This window comes from Vicugna pacos, unplaced genomic scaffold (assembly GCF_048564905.1).
Source record: "Vicugna pacos unplaced genomic scaffold, VicPac4 scaffold_16, whole genome shotgun sequence".
NCBI classification, from domain to species: Eukaryota; Metazoa; Chordata; class Mammalia; order Artiodactyla; family Camelidae; genus Vicugna; species Vicugna pacos.
The window spans coordinates 607,074-625,372 of NW_027328737.1; positions in this window are offsets into that span (position 1 = coordinate 607,074).

Genomic DNA, 18,299 nt, shown 5'->3' on the forward strand with positions numbered 1-18,299 from the left:
CTGGTGGAATTGGGCCTGTTCTTGCATCTCCTGCAGGAGCAGGCCTTGGTTCTTCCTGGAAGAATACTGTAATATGACCCATCTCTGGTTCTCTTGCAGGAGAAGCTCATGGTCTCCCTAGAAGGTTAGCAGAATTTGTCCCATTCCTTGGTCCAAGGCTCAGGGTATCCCTGCAAGGTTGGTGGGATGGGACCTAGTCCTGTGTCTCCTGCAGTAGCAGGTTCTGTTCTCTTTGCAGGGCTGGTGGAATGTGACTCCACCCTGTGGTTCTTTTGCAGATGCAGGCTCAGGGACCCCACCAGAACTGATGGCTCTTAGTCTCCTATGGGAGCAGGTGAGGGATTCCCTGGAGAGCTGTTGGAATTGGTCCCAGTCCTGGGTCTCTTACAATTGCAGGCTCAGTGTCTCCCTGGAGGGTTTGTTGAATATGACTTGGCTGTGGGTATGCTGCAGGAGCAAGCTCAGTGTTTCCATGCAGGGTTGGTGGAATGGGATCTAGTTCTGGCTCTCCTGCAGGAGGAGGCTGGGGTTCTCCCTGGAGAGGCTGATGGAATTGGACTGGGATGTCTGTCTCCTGCAGGAGCAAGCCTATGGATTACCTGCAGAGCTGGTAGAATGTCACACAACTCTTGTTCTTCTGCAGGAGCTGGCTCATATTCTCTGTGAATGGCTTGGTCTCCCCCAGGAGCAGGTTTGTAGTCTCACTACAGGGCTGGTGTTATGTGACCCGCACTGTGTTTTCTGCAGATACAGTCTTAGTGTTTGACTGCAGGTTTGGTGGAATGGGACGAAGTTCTGGGTTTCCTGGAGTAGCAGGCTCACGGTCTCCCTTCTGGGGTATTGGAATGTGACCCAGTCATGTGTTTCCTGCTGAAGTGGCCTCACGATATCCCTGCAGGGCTGTTGGAATTGTACCTCACTGTGTATCACCTGCAGGATAAGGTTTGTGCTCTCCCAGCAAGGCTGGCGTATTTGGACCTATTCCTGGGTCTCCTGCAGAAGCAGGCTTTCAGTCTTCCTGCAGGGCTTCTGGAATATGACATATCTCTAATTTTCCTGCAGGATCAGGCTTGTGGGTCACCCAGCAAGGCTAGTGGAATTGGACCCACTTCAAGGTCTTAGTGCATGATTGATGGAATGGGACCCAGTCCTGGGTCTCCTGCAGGAATTGGCTCAGAGTCTTCCTGCAGGACTGGTGAAATTGGACCAATTCCTGAGTCTCCTGCAGGAGGAGGCCCTGCATCTTCCTGGAGGGATGGTGGAAAATGACAGAGATCTGTTTCTCCTGCAGGAACAGGCTCAAGGTCTCCCTACAAGGCTAGTGTAATTGGACACATTCCTGGATCCATTGCAAGTGAAGGCATGATGGTCTTCCTATGCAGCTGGTGGAATGTGATTCGGCTCTCAGTCTCCAGCAGGAGTAGGCTTAGGGTCTCCTTGAAAGATTGGTGAAATGGGACACAGTGCTGTGTCTCCTGCAGTAGCAGGCTCAGGTTCTCCCTACAGTATTGGTAAAATTGGACCTGGCTCTAATTCTCCTGCAGTAGCAGACTGAGGGTATACCTGCATGGCTGGTTTAGTGTGAAGGAACAGCAAGTCTTAATACATTGGCCCACTCCTGGGAAAAGGATAAACAGGGCTTGGTGCATGGTCTCTTGTATTGTCTGAAAAAGACCCTTGAGATGTGTTGATTCTGATGACCTCTTCCAAGAACTTGAACACTTTTAGAATCTCTGCCCATTCATCTTGTTTAGACTGAAGGAATCTGCCTTTCATCAGTTCTTGGAATAGAGATCAACACAAAAGGAAAGAGGGAAGAAAAAAATACCAATCTATCTGTTGAGAAATCAGCTGAAGACATTAAAAAGTTCTCTTGCAATGCACTTGTTTCTATTTTGGTGCAATTAGAATCATTTCCTTATTATCAATTTTTGCCATTTAAATTAGAATATATATTGTTGTAGGCCTACTGGGGTTCGTTATGCTTGGACGCTCTGTGCTTGTTGTGTTGAGATAGCCGGTTCTATATTTGGTTTAAGAAAATTTCAGTCTGATTTCTTCAAATACCTTTTCAAACCATTTGTCTTTATTCTTTTCCATGTGGGATCCCTATGAGTCATACACTGGTATGTTTTCTCTTATCCCAGATTTCATTTGCATTGCTTGCATTGCTTTTCACTAGCTTTTCTATGTCGTGTTCTGACTGAGTGATTGTGGTTATCCTGTTTTCTAAGTCATTTATTTGTTCCTGTGCATTATCTAGTCCGATTTGGACTGTCTTTAGCTTAGCTATTCTCACCATTGAGTTTTCTGATTATATTTGGCTCATCTAAAGTGTTTCTCTTTCCATTTATACTAGCCTGCATTTGTATTCATAGACTCAAGATTTCCTTCAATGTTTTTATGTCCTCCCTTTTCAAGTCATGTTCTATTAAATTTTGGGGGTCTAATACATTGGATGTTCTTTCAGGAGACTCCTGTTTTTTGAAAATTTGGAATAGTTCTTTTAACTTTATTATATCTCTCTATCGCTATGGGTTAAGGATTATCAGTTATCTATTATAGACTTGAACGGCTTTTGTAAGTGAAATCATTTCTGTGCACATTTAGTTTTAATGCTGTGAGGATTGTTTTTGGTATGTAATGATGCCATGCATTCCTTCTGTGTCTGTTGCCTGTTATATCTATGATTGCTACTGCGGTTTTTGTTGTGGTGAATATAACCTATTCTAGTAAGGTTAGCAGAGTGTCATTTTGGTTAAATGTTTATCATAGCTCTGACAGTGCTGGGACTACTAATTTTTGCTGGAATAGAGGTTTCCAAATGGTTTCTGGGCTGCAGGCTGGATATGTGGAGAGGGAATTGTTCCAATACACACTCATGAAAGTGCATTCGTCCTCACTGTTGCCACGGAAAAGTCAAAATTTTATAGTGGGTTCCCTCAGGTTATCTGCAAACAAAAATAAAAGTGGAAACAAATCTAATGATGTCACGCATTAGAACCTGCTGAAACAATCCTGCAGTGCCACAATTGGGTCCTTAGTGTAGTACTGGGTCAGCACCACAACTATAGTTGCATTAGCATGTGGTAGGCAAGGTTGATGGAAAAGCTTCAAATTCTCCTATTTTTCATCAGATCTCTGCTCCAAGAACTCTTGTCAATAAGGCATGGGAACTCAAAGGCAAGCATGGAGCATTTCAAAAACCTCTGCACTGGACAATAAGAAATTTCAATCCTGCCTATGAAAGTTGCAGATCTTTTGGCTATAGAATCTTATTTCAACACTAAATTGCCCTGGATTCTAGAAACCAGATAAAGATGGCTCTGATTGAGACCATTTCTCCTTTATGGAGAAAATGAGCAATTATACTGTGGATGTGAAAATGCTGTGACTAAGGCCCTGGGTTACTAAGCTAATCCACAACACATATGCCAGCAGATTTAATATTAAGAGAGGACCCAGGCAGATCTGTTCTCTAGATAGTACCAACCACAGCCCAAAACAGTCTCCAAACCCCTGGGAATAAATTTGTGACATCAGCCACACCCCTAACACAGATTCCACAGGCACTCCTAGCTCAAAACTGGCAGATGCAGTCTTGGTCTGGGAATCAATTGCAGAGAAATTTTGTGATTATTGCTTTCAGTTATGTCAATCAAACGTCCACTATGCACTCTTTTAACCCTCAGCGCATCGTCTTCCATCTTAAATGACCTGTCCACTTTAGAGTGTGCATCCCAGTAAAACACAGTTTCCCTTTACTGCTCCTTCACCAAAGGTCAGGTCCTGCACTGATTTCCATTCTCTACTTGCCTTCTACTCTTTCCCGGTTATGTGAGAATTCTTTCTGACTTTTGAAGTAAGAGATGTTTGGCCATTATTCAGCAGGGATCCTGAGCCAAGGGCCGGGAGAGTGGATGTTTATCTTGCTGTATACATGGGAGAGAGTGAGCGAAGTTTGCACTGGTACTCTGCCAGTTTGGCATGGATAAATTAACACAATTTAGACATAACTCACAGACACTTGATCCTTGTTTAGCTATTTTTCTCTATATCAATTGTGGAAGGATGTGTTCGAAGATTCCAAGTCTGACAATGTGTACGTACCTCCATTGCAGACTTTCAAATAGTTAACAGAATTGAATTACATACTATGGGAAGTGTATCAAAATAAAGATAGTTTTAGAAATATACTAAATCTAAGTACAAGACAGAGTTGCCATATTTAGGTATCAGCTTGAAATACACAAATAAGAAAAATACACAGAAAACATAAATTAGCAGCCAAAAGTCATGAAGGAGACAGGTCAACACTTTTCTCTTGGTGCTTCCAACACTAAGAAAAACAATGAAATAATTCTTAGAATCATTAACAACCACAACCATGGGTTTCCATTGTTCATGTGGTGCTCTTTCCTAATAATGGCACATACTGGTCAATGTTGGCGATTCAAGGGGCAACATTACTATTTAGGAAAGCACAAAGAAATCCAAACAATGTATTTTTATATAGGCTTGGTTTCAATAGCACTTAGAGACATTAAAGATACGAGAACACTGCAAAAGTTTTGCTAGGCTATTGAGAATCATGTACTCTTCTATGAAAGATGAGAATGTTTAATCATCCAATTATGTTGAGAAAAACAATTAAACCTGACAAATATGGCAACCACATATTTGCACCCGGTACATGCCTGAAGGGAAAAATGGTCCACAAAAAATTTGTCACTACATATCTATGCCAACAATTACACTTCATTTCAATAAGAGAATTGTAATAGTTACAAATACTGTTTTGAAAAACTGAGGATAAATAAATATTCAAATTCAGGCAAAGAATCCACTCACTTACCACACTCCCTTCACCCCAGAGAAGACATAAACCCAGCATTTGCTGAATCTAGCGGAAGGCCATCGTTTCTTTGTGGGAGCTAAGTATTCAATTCCTATCTATTTCATACGAGAGTATTTGACCTTTATGGGTTTCCCTGTTGTTCACAGAGGATGAAGCTAGAGGAACTCTGATTCTAAGAGGGGCTTGCTCTTCTCTTACTGGCTTCATTGCAGCTCAGGTACTGATCCCTCAAAATGGATGCCTGAGTGGAGGGGAGGGAAGAGCAAGTGCTTGATAGCTAGGCCCAAACCTGGGAAAAGGCTTACCTGGGCTTGGTGCACTTTGATCTGAATGGCTTGGAATTGCCTCTTGGGTCGTGTGGATTATCTGACCTCTTTCAAGAACATGAGCGTTTTTATCATCTCTGCCATCTCTTCTCTTTAGACGTCAGGGATCTTGGACCCGTTCTTGGAGCAGAGAATTGAGGAACTTCCTCCAGTCCACGTTGGCCCTCCGTAGGTTTCTGCTAGTATCAGCGAGGTTCAATATGTCTCATGAATGCCTTTCGAGCCTGCTATCCTCTACAGCTGTCTCCAGGCCAGTATTCTCTATTGTAGCAGAACATCTCTCATCAATGTGTTCGCATCTCTCCTCAATCCGTGCAGCCATATTTACGGCCAGCTTCTCTTCGTGTCTCCCATAAAGTCGACTTCAACAGGACTGGGCAATCTGAAAGGACCTCGGAGCCTCTCCAGTAAGCTGAAGACAGGCAGATCTTCCACTGTCTGCCCTTTCAGGTTCTGGAAACTGACCCGTGAACTCAGGTCTTTGGGCAGCAGCAGTATCTCGAACTGACACAGCTTCCCGGACCAAAGACCTAAGCCAAGCTCCACAGAGGGCGGCAGCCCCTCCATCGCACTGATCCACCCACAGAACTCTGCCCGGTTACCTAGGATCCACCAGCCACAACAAGCCTCGCGGTACACACCAACATTCCACCTGGAATCCAACCGCTAACTGCCATCCCCAATGGCTGCTGCATCTTGTCAGTGTTGGGGGAGGGGCTGCATCCGACGAGAGGTTCCTAAGGTAAATGTGATTCTACCCACTAGCGTCCCATGGGCCTTTGTTCTTCCCTCTTTCCTTTTGTTCAGATCTGTATGCACTGTAGCAACGGAGGGAAGTGTGTCCATTTTCAGTTGAATGTTTCACACGTGTTTAAACTTTCTAACAGTTCACAGTACACAGAGACCCACTAAGGGAAACTATTGTTCCTGTAATATGGGCACACCCGCAATACATAGCCGTCGGTTGATTTCTGCTGAAACACCCGCATTCACGGGACATCTATCCATTTGTTTCAAGGGGGCTGAAATTCCTAGGAATGATACAATCCCCAATGTGCACTTTACTGCCTGTCTCTTTTGATCTTAGTACACTTTTGCGGAGCTACTTTTCCTTGTTATAGGCTTGTGCCATTTCTTCTCGACGTAGTGTAGAAGATGGCATTCATTCATCCTGTTGGAAGACTTGCAAGTCTATATCACGGACTAGGAAACCATTGGATTCCAAATCGGCCTTTGGGTTAGGTCACGATATGCTCATATGAATCAATATTTACGAATATAAATGCACGCCTCTGATTTCCGAATACAGGTGTGCTGAGTACATTCAAGCCGCGATACTGGGTCGATGCGTACTGAATGATCCTTGACATCACCTTGAGTAATTTCTTTTGAATATTCATGTTACCCTACTCTTTTTGTGTTGTTTGTTTGTTTGATTCTTTCTTGGTCTGCTTCTCGTTTGCTTTGCAAACACGTCAGGCCATGCATCTCTCCGTTTGCTTCCAACAGAGAGTCATATAAGCTGACTCCCTTAAGATAGTGCTTCCAATCCCCTATGATTTCCTGCTTCCCTCTCCCATCTTTAGGGTTTTGATGTCCTCCTTGCCTTCTTCTTGTTTCTTCTTTTCCACTCATGCTCTTCTTGCATTTCCAATAAGGGTTTTCTTCTTTCCATTTCATCTTGCTGCTTATCCCTTCAGGGGAGAATTCTCAACCTTTCTTTTAGGATAAGTTTCGAACTGCTGAATTCTTTTAAGATTTGCAGGTCTGTGGCATTCTCTAGCTCTGCTGTTATTAGAAATGGTGGTCATGTGGCATAGGCTACCCTAGATGGCAGCATTTTGCCATTCAAGCTATGGTCTATGTCCTGGCACTCCTCCCTGTCCTGCAATATTGCTGCTGAGATAGCAGCTGAAACCCCTCTGGAGGTTCTCTTGTGACTATGTTGCTTTCCTCCAGGCGCATTTTAAATCACTGGGATGCTCATGAACTTTGTTGATTTGGATCATACAGCTGCTGCTAAGTCTATTGGGATTCCACCTCTTTTGGACGCTGTGTACTTCCTGAATTCACCTAGATGATTCTATCTTGGCTTTCAGCAAGTTTCAGTCTGATTTTTCTACACATAACTTTTCAAACATTGGTTGTTTCTTTATCTCTTGCTTTCCCATCTGGGACTCTTTCGAATTTTAGTCTTTCATGCCTTGTCTTCAACCAGGATTCAACAGCAATGTTTTCATTGGTTTGCACTTGCTTTCCTATGTGTGCTTCTGACCGAGGGATTTCTGTTCCCCTGTCTTCAAAGTCATTCACGCGTCCCTCTGCAATATCTCGTCTGCTTAGGACGGAATGTTAGCCCTGATATTTTCTCATCCACTGAGTTTTCTGATATTATTTGGCTCGTCTTTAGGCTTTCTCTTCCCCTTTTCTGGTATTCTGCCTTTTGTGATTCTGAGACACTGTTGTTTTTCAGTGTTTCCCTCACCTCCATTTTCAATACTTGCTCTGGAGAGCGTTTTGCAGTCTAGTTGTCTGAAAGCTTATCTTTAGGGCCTTCAATCTCTTGGGAACTGAAAATGGTACTTCCTTTTCCTTTTACTGTATTTCTTCATCTCTACTGGTCAGGTAATTTCAGGTATCTAATGTAGACTTCTAGGGCTTGGTCAAGTGAAAACTTTAGACACTTGGCTCTACACAATTGCATGGGATTTCTGTGAGGACAAATTTTCCTAGACATTGATGCCATGTCCTGTTCCTGTGTGTGTTGTCTGGTCTATCTCCAATTGCTGGTGTTGCCTTTGTTGTGATGAACCCCCCATACTATTTCGATTAGGATAACCTCATTTTGATTACGCTTATCTCACAAATCTGAAAGAGCACAGGACACTTCCTCTGGTGGAAATGGAGCTTCTCAAGCTTCTCAGCTCTGCATTCTACTCTATGTTATTTTGGAGTGTTTCCAGAAGAGCAGAGTGTGAGTGCGCTTGTGCTTTGTAGTGGTACGGGAATGTCCCACTGAAACCAGTTCTTCCAAGAGCTTCTCTGTCTACAGAAACACCAGTGGAAGCATATCTATGGATGTCACACATCAGGGCCTGCTGGAATGATCCCGCAGCCCGAACTTGGTGTCCTCGCTGCCGAACCGTGCCGGTGCCATCCAAAATGTAGCATCCGCTTTTGAGAGATAAACTGAAGGAAATCCTTCCTCTTCTCACGCTGTGTTCTTGGACCACATTTCCTTGTCCTCTCATCCTTGTGGCACGGGTGCACGAAGGCAACCACAGAGCTGTTGCACATCCTGTGTCTCAAACCAAACCATAATCACAGCCCAGGTTATGAATGTAGCAGATCCTAAGGCTTTTCATTCTGAATTCAAACCCAAGGCCCTCTGGATCCCTCAGACCCGATGCACAATATCTCTGATTCAGCCCCACACATGCTCTATTGGCAAAAGGCCAAATTGGTCTATGGTCCTGCAGATGCACTGGGTGTGGCCATGGGACATATCGATAATTTCAACTGCGCGCGCCAGGGTGGTTGCTTGCTCATTGGGGTCCCAGGTCGGTTTGCTCTCTTGATAGGACCCACCACATCCCACAACGCACTCCAGATCCCTGAGACTCAGCGTGTGCCACCATCCGTAGCCCTATCCCTCCCTGAACGCTGCCTCTGCTACCTCAAATTTGGCAGCTCGGAGCTTGGTCTCAGAATCAACTGTGGGGATATTTTGCACTGGATTCTTTGAGTTCTGTCAGCCAAGCATCCGCTGTGCACTCTTCTAACACTCAGCGCATCACCTTCAATCCCATGTCTCCTGTCCGCTTGAGAGTGTGCGTCCAAGTTAAAGAGAGTTTCACCTTTACTGCTCCATCAACAGGGCTCAGACCATGCACTGGTATCCATTCCCTGCTTTTCCTTCTCCTGCTTCCAGGTGTTCTGAGGCCTCATCCTGTCTTTGGAAGTAACAGACCTCTCTTCGGCAAGTGTCCTGTGCCAAGGGCTGGGTGAGTGGATGTTTCCATTGCTGTGTTCATGGGAGCGAGTGAGCGCAGGTTGCACTGCTTCTCTGTCAACTGGGCATTGATGAATCAACACTTTCCAGATACATTTCACAGAAATGTGATTTTTTTTATCTCTTTGTTTCTATACAGCCGTGGTGGGAGGGATTGTCCGAAGACTCCAGTTTTGACATTGTGTTGATATCTCATTTGCAGTCTTTAAAAATTTAATAGAATTGATATAAATGTTTTGGGAGTTATACGAAAATGAAGTTAGTTTCTGAAACATACTAAATCGACCTCGAAGCCAGACTTGTCAATTTCGGTAACATTTTGTCAGCTCTAAGGAAAACATAGACAGATAGAATGCAAACTAGCAGTCCGAACTGTTAAAGGGGTCATGTCAGCTCTTTACAGTTGAAGCCTCCGAAACCAACAGGAACCATGAAATAACTAATGGAAACATGAAATAACCCCCAAGCTTGGATTCCCTTGTGCATGTGGTGCCCTTTACTCCCGATGACACCTACTGGTCAATGTTGGCATTTCAAGGTGTAACATCCCTCTCAAGGAAAATACAAGAGGAAACGAACTAAATATATACATTTAGCTTTGAATCCAAAGAACCTAGAGGCATTATAGCTATGAGAACCCTGCTGCAGCTATGCTAGGCTACTGAGAACCAGGTGTTCTTCTATCAGTGATGAGAACGCTTAATCATCCGATCATGTTGGGTAAAGCACTTGAATGCAACCAAGTCTGCACCCCCATGATAGATTGCCCCCGGGGGCTTGACTCAATTGAAAGACGGTCCACATAAGCTGTGTCTTTCATGTCATTGGCGACTTTTACAGTTCCGTTCACTATCTGACTTCTAATATTTACCTAGACTGTCTTGAAAAACGGAGGCCTAATACAGATTCAAGTTCAGTCAAAGATTCCCCTCACTTACCACACTCCCTTCACCCCAGAGAGGACATAATCCCAGCATTTGCTGAATCTAGCGGAAGGCCATCGTTTCTTTGTGGGAGCTAAGTATTCAATTCCTATCTATTTCATACGAGAGTATTTGACCTTTATGGGGTTCCCTGTTGTTCACAGAGGATGAAGCTAGAGGAACTCTGATTCTAGGAGGGGCTTGCTCTTCTCTTACTGGCTTCATTGCAGCTCAGGTACTGATCCCTCAAAATGGATGCCTGAGTGGAGGGGAGGGAAGAGCAAGTGCTTGATAGCTAGGCCCAAACCTGGGAAAAGGCTTACCTGGGCTTGGTGCACTTTGATCTGAATGGCTTGGAATTGCCCCTTGGGTCGTGTGGATTATCTGACCTCTTTCAAGAACATGAGCGTTTTTATCATCTCTGCCATCTCTTCTCTGTAGACGTCAGGGGTCTTGGACCCGTTCTTGGAGCAGAGAATTGAGGAACATCCTCCAGTCCACGGTGGCCCTCCGTAGGTTTCTGCTAGTATCAGCGAGGTTCAATATGTCTCATGAATGCCTTTCGAGCCTGCTATCCTCTACAGCTGTCTCCAGGCCAGTATTCTCTATTGTAGCAGAACATCTCTCATCAATGTGTTCGCATCTCTCCTCAATCCGTGCAGCCATGTTTTCGGCCAGCTTCTCTTCGTGTCTCCCATAAAGTCGACTTCAACAGGACTGGGCAAGTCTGAAAGGACCTCGGAGCCTCTCCAGTAAGCTGAAGACAGGCAGATCTTCCACTGTCTGCCCTTTCAGGTTCTGGAAACTGACCCGTGAACTCAGGTCTTTGGGCAGCAGCAGTATCTCGAACTGACACAGCTTCCCGGACCAAAGACCTAAGCCAAGCTCCACAGAGGGCGGCAGCCCCTCCATCGCACTGATCCACCCACAGAACTCTGCCCGGTTACCTAGGATCCACCAGCCACAACAAGCCTCGCGGTACACACCAACATTCCACCTGGAATCCAACCGCTAACTGCCATCCCCAATGGCTGCTGCATCTTGTCAGTGTTGGGGGAGGGGCTGCATCCGACGAGAGGTTCCTAAGGTAAATGTGATTCTACCCACTAGCGTCCCATGGGCCTTTGTTCTTCCCTCTTTCCTTTTGTTCAGATCTGTATGCACTGTAGCAACGGAGGGAAGTGTGTCCATTTTCAGTTGAATGTTTCACACGTCTTTAAACTTTCTAACAGTTCACAGTACACAGAGACCCACTAAGGGAAACTATTGTTCCTGTAATATGGGCACACCCGCAATACATAGCCGTCGGTTGATTTCTGCTGAAACACCCGCATTCACGGGACATCTATCCATTTGTTTCAAGGGGGCTGAAATTCCTAGGACTGATACAATCCCCAATGTGCACTTTACTGCCTGTCTCTTTTGATCTTAGTACACTTTTGCGGAGCTACTTTTCCTTGTTATAGGCTTGTGCCATTTCTTCTCGACGTAGTTTAGAAGATGGCATTCATTCATCCTGTTGGAAGACTTGCAAGTCTATATCACGGACTAGGAATCCATTGGATTCCAAATCGGCATTTGGGTTAGGTCACGATATGCTCATATGAATCAATATTTACGAATATAAATGCACGCCTCTGATTTCCGAATACAGGTGTGCTGAGTACATTCAAGCCGCGATACTGGGTCGATGCGTACTGAATGATCCTTGACATCACCTTGAGTAATTTCTTTTGAATATTCATGTTACCCTACTCTTTTTGTGTTGTTTGTTTGTTTGATTCTTTCTTGGTCTGCTTCTCGTTTGCTTTGCAAACACGTCAGGCCATGCATCTCTCCGTTTGCTTCCAACAGAGAGTCATATAAGCTGACTCCCTTAAGATAGTGCTTCCAATCCCCTATGATTTCCTGCTTCCCTCTCCCATCTTTAGGGTTTTGATGTCCTCCTTGCCTTCTTCTTGTTTCTTCTTTTCCACTCATGCTCTTCTTGCATTTCCAATAAGGGTTTTCTTCTTTCCATTTCATCTTGCTGCTTATCCCTTCAGGGGAGAATTCTCAACCTTTCTTTTAGGATAAGTTTCGAACTGCTGAATTCTTTTAAGATTTGCAGGTCTGTGGCATTCTCTAGCTCTGCTGTTATTAGAAATGGTGGTCATGTGGCATAGGCTACCCTAGATGGCAGCATTTTGCCATTCAAGCTATGGTCTATGTCCTGGCACTCCTCCCTGTCCTGCAATATTGCTGCTGAGATAGCAGCTGAAACCCCTCTGGAGGTTCTCTTGTGACTATGTTGCTTTCCTCCAGGCGCATTTTAAATCACTGGGATGCTCATGAACTTTGTTGATTTGGATCATACAGCTGCTGCTAAGTCTATTGGGATTCCACCTCTTTTGGACGCTGTGTACTTCCTGAATTCACCTAGATGATTCTATCTTGGCTTTCAGCAAGTTTCAGTCTGATTTTTCTACACATAACTTTTCAAACATTGGTTGTTTCTTTATCTCTTGCTTTCCCATCTGGGACTCTTTCGAATTTTAGTCTTTCATGCCTTGTCTTCAACCAGGATTCAACAGCAATGTTTTCATTGGTTTGCACTTGCTTTCCTATGTGTGCTTCTGACCGAGGGATTTCTGTTCCCCTGTCTTCAAAGTCATTCACGCGTCCCTCTGCAATATCTCGTCTGCTTAGGACGGAATGTTAGCCCTGATATTTTCTCATCCACTGAGTTTTCTGATATTATTTGGCTCGTCTTTAGGCTTTCTCTTCCCCTTTTCTGGTATTCTGCCTTTTGTGATTCTGAGACACTGTTGTTCTTCAGTGTTTCCCTCACCTCCATTTTCAATACTTGCTCTGGAGAGCGTTTTGCAGTCTAGTTGTCTGAAAGCTTATCTTTAGGGCCTTCAATCTCTTTGGAACTGAAAATGGTACTTCCTTTTCCTTTTACTGTATTTCTTCATCTCTACTGGTCAGGTAATTTCAGGTATCTAATGTAGACTTCTAGGGCTTGGTCAAGTGAAAACTTTAGACACTTGGCTCTACACAATTGCATGGGATTTCTGTGAGGACAAATTTTCCTAGACATTGATGCCATGTCCTGTTCCTGTGTGTGTTGTCTGGTCTATCTCCAATTGCTGGTGTTGCCTTTGTTGTGATGAACCCCCCATACTATTTCGATTAGGATAACCTCATTTTGATTACGCTTATCTCACAAATCTGAAAGAGCACAGGACACTTCCTCTGGTGGAAATGGAGCTTCTCAAGCTTCTCAGCTCTGCATTCTACTCTATGTTATTTTGGAGTGTTTCCAGAAGAGCAGAGTGTGAGTGCGCTTGTGCTTTGTAGTGGTACGGGAATGTCCCACTGAAACCAGTTCTTCCAAGAGCTTCTCTGTCTACAGAAACACCAGTGGAAGCATATCTATGGATGTCACACATCAGGGCCTGCTGGAATGATCCCGCAGCCCGAACTTGGTGTCCTCGCTGCCGAACCGTGCCGGTGCCATCCAAAATGTAGCATCCGCTTTTGAGAGATAAACTGAAGGAAATCCTTCCTCTTCTCACGCTGTGTTCTTGGACCACATTTCCTTGTCCTCTCATCCTTGTGGCACGGGTGCACGAAGGCAACCACAGAGCTGTTGCACATCCTGTGTCTCAAACCAAACCATAATCACAGCCCAGGTTATGAATGTAGCAGATCCTAAGGCTTTTCATTCTGAATTCAAACCCAAGGCCCCCTGGATCCCTCAGACCCGATGCACAATATCTCTGATTCAGCCCCACACATGCTCTATTGGCAAAAGGCCAAATTGGTCTATGGTCCTGCAGATGCACTGGGTGTGGCCATGGGACATATCGATAATTTCAACTGCACGCGCCAGGGTGGTTGCTTGCTCATTGGGGTCCCAGGTCGGTTTGCTCTCTTGATAGGACCCACCACATCCCACAACGCACTCCAGATCCCTGAGACTCAGCGTGTGCCACCATCCGTAGCCCTATCCCTCCCTGAACGCTGCCTCTGCTACCTCAAATTTGGCAGCTCGGAGCTTGGTCTCAGAATCAACTGTGGGGATATTTTGCACTGGATTCTTTGAGTTCTGTCAGCCAAGCATCCGCTGTGCACTCTTCTAACACTCAGCGCATCACCTTCAATCCCATGTCTCCTGTCCGCTTGAGAGTGTGCGTCCAAGTTAAAGAGAGTTTCACCTTTACTGCTCCATCAACAGGGCTCAGACCATGCACTGGTATCCATTCCCTGCTTTTCCTTCTCCTGCTTCCAGGTGTTCTGAGGCCTCATCCTGTCTTTGGAAGTAACAGACCTCTCTTCGGCAAGTGTCCTGTGCCAAGGGCTGGGTGAGTGGATGTTTCCATTGCTGTGTTCATGGGAGCGAGTGAGCGCAGGTTGCACTGCTTCTCTGTCAACTGGGCATTGATGAATCAACACTTTCCAGATACATTTCACAGAAATGTGATTTTTTTTATCTCTTTGTTTCTATACAGCCGTGGTGGGAGGGATTGTCCGAAGACTCCAGTTTTGACATTGTGTTGATATCTCATTTGCAGTCTTTAAAAATTTAATAGAATTGATATAAATGTTTTGGGAGTTATACGAAAATGAAGTTAGTTTCTGAAACATACTAAATCGACCTCGAAGCCAGACTTGTCAATTTCGGTAACATTTTGTCAGCTCTAAGGAAAACATAGACAGATAGAATGCAAACTAGCAGTCCGAACTGTTAAAGGGGTCATGTCAGCTCTTTACAGTTGAAGCCTCCGAAACCAACAGGAACCATGAAATAACTAATGGAAACATGAAATAACCCCCAAGCTTGGATTCCCTTGTGCATGTGGTGCCCTTTACTCCCGATGACACCTACTGGTCAATGTTGGCATTTCAAGGTGTAACATCCCTCTCAAGGAAAATACAAGAGGAAACGAACTAAATATATACATTTAGCTTTGAATCCAGAGAACCTAGAGGCATTATAGCTATGAGAACCCTGCTGCAGCTATGCTAGGCTACTGAGAACCAGGTGTTCTTCTATCAGTGATGAGAACGCTTAATCATCCGATCATGTTGGGTAAAGCACTTGAATGCAACCAAGTCTGCACCCCCATGATAGATTGCCCCCGGGGGCTTGACTCAATTGAAAGACGGTCCACATAAGCTGTGTCTTTCATGTCATTGGCGACTTTTACAGTTCCGTTCACTATCTGACTTCTAATATTTACCTAGACTGTCTTGAAAAACGGAGGCCTAATACAGATTCAAGTTCAGTCAAAGATTCCCCTCACTTACCACACTCCCTTCACCCCAGAGAGGACATAATCCCAGCATTTGCTGAATCTAGCGGAAGGCCATCGTTTCTTTGTGGGAGCTAAGTATTCAATTCCTATCTATTTCATACGAGAGTATTTGACCTTTATGGGGTTCCCTGTTGTTCACAGAGGATGAAGCTAGAGGAACTCTGATTCTAGGAGGGGCTTGCTCTTCTCTTACTGGCTTCATTGCAGCTCAGGTACTGATCCCTCAAAATGGATGCCTGAGTGGAGGGGAGGGAAGAGCAAGTGCTTGATAGCTAGGCCCAAACCTGGGAAAAGGCTTACCTGGGCTTGGTGCACTTTGATCTGAATGGCTTGGAATTGCCCCTTGGGTCGTGTGGATTATCTGACCTCTTTCAAGAACATGAGCGTTTTTATCATCTCTGCCATCTCTTCTCTGTAGACGTCAGGGGTCTTGGACCCGTTCTTGGAGCAGAGAATTGAGGAACATCCTCCAGTCCACGGTGGCCCTCCGTAGGTTTCTGCTAGTATCAGCGAGGTTCAATATGTCTCATGAATGCCTTTCGAGCCTGCTATCCTCTACAGCTGTCTCCAGGCCAGTATTCTCTATTGTAGCAGAACATCTCTCATCAATGTGTTCGCATCTCTCCTCAATCCGTGCAGCCATGTTTTCGGCCAGCTTCTCTTCGTGTCTCCCATAAAGTCGACTTCAACAGGACTGGGCAAGTCTGAAAGGACCTCGGAGCCTCTCCAGTAAGCTGAAGACAGGCAGATCTTCCACTGTCTGCCCTTTCAGGTTCTGGAAACTGACCCGTGAACTCAGGTCTTTGGGCAGCAGCAGTATCTCGAACTGACACAGCTTCCCGGACCAAAGACCTAAGCCAAGCTCCACAGAGGGCGGCAGCCCCTCCATCGCACTGATCCACCCACAGAACTCTGCCCGGTTACCTAGGATCCACCAGCCACAACAAGCCTCGCGGTACACACCAACATTCCACCTGGAATCCAACCGCTAACTGCCATCCCCAATGGCTGCTGCATCTTGTCAGTGTTGGGGGAGGGGCTGCATCCGACGAGAGGTTCCTAAGGTAAATGTGATTCTACCCACTAGCGTCCCATGGGCCTTTGTTCTTCCCTCTTTCCTTTTGTTCAGATCTGTATGCACTGTAGCAACGGAGGGAAGTGTGTCCATTTTCAGTTGAATGTTTCACACGTCTTTAAACTCTCTAACAGTTCACAGTACACAGAGACCCACTAAGGGAAACTATTGTTCCTGTAATATGGGCACACCCGCAATACATAGCCGTCGGTTGATTTCTGCTGAAACACCCGCATTCACGGGACATCTATCCATTTGTTTCAAGGGGGCTGAAATTCCTAGGACTGATACAATCCCCAATGTGCACTTTACTGCCTGTCTCTTTTGATCTTAGTACACTTTTGCGGAGCTAATTTTCCTTGTTATAGGCTTGTGCCATTTCTTCTCGACGTAGTTTAGAAGATGGCATTCATTCATCCTGTTGGAAGACTTGCAAGTCTATATCACGGACTAGGAATCCATTGGATTCCAAATCGGCATTTGGGTTAGGTCACGATATGCTCATATGAATCAATATTTACGAATATAAATGCACGCCTCTGATTTCCGAATACAGGTGTGCTGAGTACATTCAAGCCGCGATACTGGGTCGATGCGTACTGAATGATCCTTGACATCACCTTGAGTAATTTCTTTTGAATATTCATGTTACCCTACTCTTTTTGTGTTGTTTGTTTGTTTGATTCTTTCTTGGTCTGCTTCTCGTTTGCTTTGCAAACACGTCAGGCCATGCATCTCTCCGTTTGCTTCCAACAGAGAGTCATATAAGCTGACTCCCTTAAGATAGTGCTTCCAATCCCCTATGATTTCCTGCTTCCCTCTCCCATCTTTAGGGTTTTGATGTCCTCCTTGCCTTCTTGTTGTTTCTTCTTTTCCACTCATGCTCTTCTTGCATTTCCAATAAGGGTTTTCTTCTTTCCATTTCATCTTGCTGCTTATCCCTTCAGGGGAGAATTCTCAACCTTTCTTTTAGGATAAGTTTCGAACTGCTGAATTCTTTTAAGATTTGCAGGTCTGTGGCATTCTCTAGCTCTGCTGTTATTAGAAATGGTGGTCATGTGGCATAGGCTACCCTAGATGGCAGCATTTTGCCATTCAAGCTATGGTCTATGTCCTGGCACTCCTCCCTGTCCTGCAATATTGCTGCTGAGATAGCAGCTGAAACCCCTCTGGAGGTTCTCTTGTGACTATGTTGCTTTCCTCCAGGCGCATTTTAAATCACTGGGATGCTCATGAACTTTGTTGATTTGGATCATACAGCTGCTGCTAAGTCTATTGGGATTCCACCTCTTTTGGACGCTGTGTACTTCCTGAATTCACCTAGATGATTCTATCTTGGCTTTCAGCAAGTTTCAGTCTGATTTTTCTACACATAACTTTTCAAACATTGGTTGTTTCTTTATCTCTTGCTTTCCCATCTGGGACTCTTTCGAATTTTAGTCTTTCATGCCTTGTCTTCAACCAGGATTCAACAGCAATGTTTTCATTGGTTTGCACTTGCTTTCCTATGTGTGCTTCTGACCGAGGGATTTCTGTTCCCCTGTCTTCAAAGTCATTCACGCGTCCCTCTGCAATATCTCGTCTGCTTAGGACGGAATGTTAGCCCTGATATTTTCTCATCCACTGAGTTTTCTGATATTATTTGGCTCGTCTTTAGGCTTTCTCTTCCCCTTTTCTGGTATTCTGCCTTTTGTGATTCTGAGACACTGTTGTTCTTCAGTGTTTCCCTCACCTCCATTTTCAATACTTGCTCTGGAGAGCGTTTTGCAGTCTAGTTGTCTGAAAGCTTATCTTTAGGGCCT